This window comes from Cavia porcellus, unplaced genomic scaffold (assembly GCF_034190915.1).
Source record: "Cavia porcellus strain 051 isolate PalLab524CR breed Dunkin Hartley unplaced genomic scaffold, mCavPor4.1 scaffold_9, whole genome shotgun sequence".
Classification (NCBI taxonomy): Eukaryota; Metazoa; Chordata; class Mammalia; order Rodentia; family Caviidae; genus Cavia; species Cavia porcellus.
Genome location: NW_026947492.1, coordinates 65,059,918 through 65,065,917, shown reverse-complemented (window position 1 = coordinate 65,065,917; position 6,000 = coordinate 65,059,918). Strand labels below are relative to the sequence as shown.

At 33.3% G+C, this 6,000-nt stretch overlaps 1 pseudogene; it reads left to right on the top strand.

Annotated features, from left to right (window-relative positions):
- The first annotated feature begins 844 nt into the window (after positions 1-844).
- Positions 845-1,750, top strand: LOC100715576 (olfactory receptor 52E1-like; annotated as a pseudogene).
- Positions 1,751-6,000: the final 4,250 nt, after the last annotated feature.

The following is a 6,000-nucleotide window of genomic DNA, read 5'->3' as shown; positions in this document are numbered from 1 at the left end:
TAAATATGTATAATATTCCATATTTGCAAATGCAGGATGGCAATATTTAGCATAATTGTTCTGAATTTTTATATGCTTTACAATCTCCCACTACATTCACATAAACTTAAACCACGATACTTAATACCACATAAAATGATTACATTTGATTTCTTCATGTAATAGCCCAGAGTTGATAGGGAATTCCTATACCTAGTGTTGCTATGAAATATGTTACTATAATTTCAACTTAATGTTCTAGGCTGTTTTCAACACACAATTATAAAACTAATATTAATATTAATTATAATTTATAAATTTATGCCAAATTAGTATATGTTATCTATGATATCAGATATATTTAAAAAGGAAGTATGTCATTAATAACTAAAAGACATATCCAAAAAGTTTGAAACCTTTCATGTGACGTGCCTAAATTCTATACCCAAAATGGTTCAGTTCAATATGAGAAGATTATTGCCTAAAAAAAAAAAATACACGTATTAAAATCATATCAAGATCTTGTGATTTTTTAAAACTGTTAATGAGGTAAACTGTGAGTTATTTTTCTCTGCATACCAAATATTATGCTTTGTCTGATGTTCTATAGGTTCTTGTTAACATTTGATTAACCCATGTTAATAATTAATAAATGAAATAATCTAATTGGTTTTTTTGAAATGAAACAATAGCTTTCATAAAAGTCATACAATTAGTTGTGTTGGACTTGTTTATTAGAAATGAAAAAGTATGTTTTCATATAACTTTATAGGAGGTCATTTGCATTGCAAAAGAAGAGCTGAAGACTCTTAGTAAATGACAGTTGGGTCTATTATCTCTCCAGCTATCAAACAGACATAGAAGAATGGTCCCTTCTAATAACACACAGTTTCATCCTTACATGTTTCTTCTCCTGGGAATTCGTGACCTTGAAGACCTTAATATGTGGATTGGATTTTCATTTCGTGTTGTGTATTTGACTGCTCTTCTGGAAAATATTGCCATTATTTTTGTGATTCGGACTGAACCCAGCCTCCATCAGCCCATGTTATATTTCCTGGCCACTTTGTCTTCTATTGACTTGGGTCTGTCAACTTCCATTATCCCCAAGATGCTTGGAATCTTCTGCTTCACATCTAGAGCAATCTCCTTTGAGGGATACCTTGCCCAGATGTTCTTTATCCACTTGTGCACTGGCATGGAATCAGCTGCACTTGTGGCCATGGCCTATGATCGCTATGTGGCCATTTGTAACCCTCTGCATTACACATTGGTTCTGACAAGCAAGGTGGTGTCAGCCATAGCTTTGATCAATTCCGTTTGTGGTGCTCATCCTGAGACTGTTCTTCTGTGGACATGAAATCATTCCCCATACATACTGTGAGCACATGGGTATTGCCTGCCTGTCGTGTACCAGCATCAAGGTCAACATCATCTATGGCTTATGTGCCATTTCCGTGCTGGTATTTGATATCATAGCAATCATCCTCTCCTATGTCCAGATCCTACGTGCTTTCTTTCGCCTACCTTCTAGAGATGCCCGGTTAAAGGCACTCAGCACCTGTGTCTCCCATGTGTGCGTCATGCTCTCTTACATGCCAGCATTTCTCTCCTTTATGACCCACCAGTTTGAAATGTTCCACATTACATCCATATTCTTCTTGCCAACTTTTACCTTGTCTTCCCACCTGCTCTCAACCCTGTTATTTATGGGGTCATAACAAAGCAGATCATAGAAAGGGTAATTAAAGTGTTCAAGGATAAATTATAAAATATAGGTTGCAGAGATTGCAAAGCCAACACAGAACAAAGAGTGTCTTAATCTTTACTCCCCAAATTGCAATATTGTTACACCTGGGGAAGAAGGCATCCTGTGTGTGGTTTTGTAAATGTTTTATATTTATAATAGAGAGAAAAAGCAATGCAAATAAAAAACAATACATATTTAATGCAAGTACAATTCCAACCACAAAACATATATCACAATTAAACGGTATCTAAAATAAGCTGACTTGGAAAAGCTCAAGAAGTTAATAATTGCCAGCACAATGATAATTTTAAGCATTAACAGCATACATTTTACAAGCCAGGTACCGTTGCCATAACTACATTAACCTACTCAATTCTTACATTTTCAGTCAGAAATACGTACTACTCAGCTGCTCATCAAATTGCTGAGGAAACTGAGGCATGATACAGTGTGTAATGGAGGGGACAGCTGTGAAGTAACAGGTGACAAATGAGGACAGATATTTTAACACATCATTTTGAAGAGACATATTTTTTTATTGAGGGCCATGCTGAAACATAAACAGCATGCAACCCACCTTTTTTATCAGAAAAAAAAAAAATTACTTGAAACCAATATGTGTAAAGTTCAAGAAAAATTGTAGAGATATGACCTGGATTTCTTGTTTATTTGTTTCCACTTCATTTTATGATATCATCTTGCCATGTGGACTAGCTTAAAGAGACTCAAAGAAAAAGTGAAAATGAATAGAGGAAAAAAGAAATTATTTCACAAAATTAACATTCATAGTTAAAGAAACCATATATCAAGTAAAGATGATGATGTTGAGTAAACTATAAACAACAACAAAAAATTCCATAGACAAAAAAACACCTAAACTCAAATATTTCTTTAGCAGTATTGTTGCAAAATATTTAATAAACCTACAAATGAGAAAAAAAATCACTTTATTCCCATATAATGCTCCAACTGGTTTTAGAACAAGAGCTTCAAACTTTTCTAAATAAAAGCACAATATAAATTTAATGTAATATATTAATATTAATATTGTATTAATATAAGTTTTAAAGTGCCATGTGGTGCCTTATTTCCCATGAGTAAATAAAAATTTAAAATTTGAAAATATTAAATATCTATGGAACAAATTATAGTAAGAAATTTGCCATATATGTGATAGGTATACATGCATGACACCTAAGAAAATAGGCCACTTAAACAGTGCCAATGCTTCTTATTAAAAATAAGAAGCATCTCATGTTACATGGTTTAATAGGCATATGAAAACTGAAATAAATAGTATTATTTCTACTAAAATTGTATTTGATGAATCTTGACCACTTATATTTTTAGTAACTATGTTTGGCTTTTATGTTTTTCATACTTCATAATAAGACAGGATACAACAGACACATTGTCACATCCCTTATATGCATTACTCAGAATGGGAAATGAGTTAATTGAGTTTCAGGATAAGTTCCTTAAGCTTTCAGTTAATATTTAATGTAGAAAAAAACAGTAAAATAGCAAAACATTGTGAAAACTTTGATTGTTCCCATATTATACACTTCAAAGTCACATTATATAAAGTAGTGAATATAGTAATTTGGTCAGGAAAATGAAAGGATGATTACACATATATTTGAAGAAACAAAGTACATTCCGCATTTGAAGGGACGACAATTAACAAAATTATGGAAAGCAGATGGATGCAAAAGCTAGAAATAAACGTGAATTTGATAAACAATTTGTGTACTCATGAGATATTATACCCATGGGTTCCTGGTTTGCTAGATGTAGGTTTCCATCAACAGGCTTCAAATGTGACTCAAGCCCTCAGAGAACTTCAGTCTCTGAACATAAGGACACCTTCTCTGGGACCTGCATCCTCTTCATAAAGGAGTCTTCTTGGAGGGGAACATATGCACGATTATTCAGCGTATAGGCCAGCCTGACACTGCACAATGAGGTAGGACATTGACCAGGGGAAGGAAACCCAGGCCATATTTCATATTTTGGGATTTTTTTTTTCTCATAAAGGCTCAGAGAGGTGAAGCAAATCAGAGCAGCAAACATGGAGGAGGCTTTCTGGAAGTCACATCAGGTATTCTTAAAGACATACCTTAGGTAAAAATGCTAGGCCGCCTGTGGTACAGCTACCATCATGGAGAGGGAGCACCCAAGTCCCCATTGAGTTGGCAATGTACCTACAGGTTTGGGCATGAATAACCATCCTTTGAGAACCATATATAGTCCTTAGTGAGTTCTTGGAAAGAGCTACTGATTTTTGTGACCTGGGGATCCTAGGAATGCCCCTTGCTGTCTGGGCTGGTGAGTAAGGACACCAGTATTTGTTGCACTTATATATTGATCTTCTTTCAAGAATCAGAGCAATTTTTGTTTTGTTTTGGTTTTTTTGATGTGTGTGACTAAAATTTGAGATACAGTTTTTCATTAGCCTCAGTCTGATTGGATTGTATCCAGTCAATTTGTTGGCTTCTAGAGTAAAATGCGTATTTTCTATACTATTAATAACTTGTTGGGTTTTTTTATAAGTTGTAATTTGAAGACTACCCAAGAAAAATAATAATGAGAAATTATTTAAGGAGACAGTATTGTCAACACATTTTACTAGGCACCTCATAATAGTAGCACACTTTTTGGATTTGATACAGCCAGGTAAGTTTGATTTTATTACTATCTCAACCTCTACAGATTAATAAAGCTCAGGGAACCATTTATCTAAGGTCATTTTAAGTGGAACCATGAAGACATGAATTCAAGATTTCATGTGTTAAATGCCTTAAACCTCAAGTGAACTAATTTACAGTCAATCACAGAAGAATAAAAGATGGACTTTGACAAAGGAAGAATACATTTCACACTCATCGTTTGACAAATATTCACATACTGTTAAGACCATTTTATCATAGTAATATGCTAATTCAGTATATTTGAAACCATGTTAATCATGCAGCCTTCACATAAGTTCAAGCTCTTGAAACTATTGAAAAACCCAGTGAAATGATACTGGGATTGGAGGCTAGTTCATTGATCAGTTCAACATCTACCAGTGGAAAGAAAAATCACAGGATTGCTTTGCTGAGATGCTCTGCTTCTGAGTCTATTGAGGCTGACTGAGGATGAGGTTAATTATGTATTATGGTGTTTGCTTTGAACCATAGATCTAACAGTTTATGATGGTTAAAGATGCCAAATATGTGTAAGCTCAGAATTAAGAGTCACCGTAATGGAATTGTTTCCTGGTGATGGAAGAATCATTTACATAGGGTAAAACAGTGTTCAAAGGTAAAAAATAAGAAGGAAAATATCAAGAGTAAAGGACAAATTTATTTTATAGAAATCACTATAGAATGAGATGTGATCAAAATATATGATGAATATTAAAATTTTTTTAAATGTAGTAGAATAAAAGGCACAGTTTTATTAAATCCCCTCTAAATAGTTTCTCTCACTTCTTGCACACTTACCTGATCACTCTTACTACCATTATGAAGCAGTTTTTGAAGTCCTTTTGAATAAGTCTCTTTATGAATTATAAGAGAAATATGGTAAACGCTGCTGCTTCCAAGTGCTGCTCAATGGAAAGCAATCTCATGAAACATTGTGACATGTTCTCGCCATCCTTTTTTCTGGATCTCACCCTGGTTACCTTCTGGCTTTTTTCCAAAGTCAAAATGACCATGAAGAGTAAAGATTTTTTGAATAAATTTAGGACCGCTAGGCATCCAGGAGAACATAAACAAAGACACTCAGGAAAGAGGCCAGAATGGCTTCAAAAAGTTGCAAGCACAACATGATTAAAGTGGAGGATTAATGGAAATATGCCTTACTATAACTTATTTTCAATTAAAATATTTAGTCTATTTTATTATCACACAGACTATTCAGTGTTAACCGGACTTTTCTGTTTTATTTGCTTTTAATGTAGCTGTAAATCTTTGAAATTCAATCTAAAATTTTTTCAATTGAATTAAATATCTGTATTCTACTGATAGAAAATAATCTGCATAAAATAAGCACTAAAATTGAGTATTGTATTAAATTATATTTTTGGTGTAATTATACCTCTTTTGATTAAATTAATGCCCTCCCACTTTATTATGGAGCATTTGAAACACATAAAATAAATGAAGAATCATAAATTTCCATCATCCAGTTTGAACCACTATAAAATTTCTTGTTTTATCCCATATTTGAATTTGCTTTTTAAGAGAAAATTTACATATGTTTAGTGTATAAATCTGATCTTT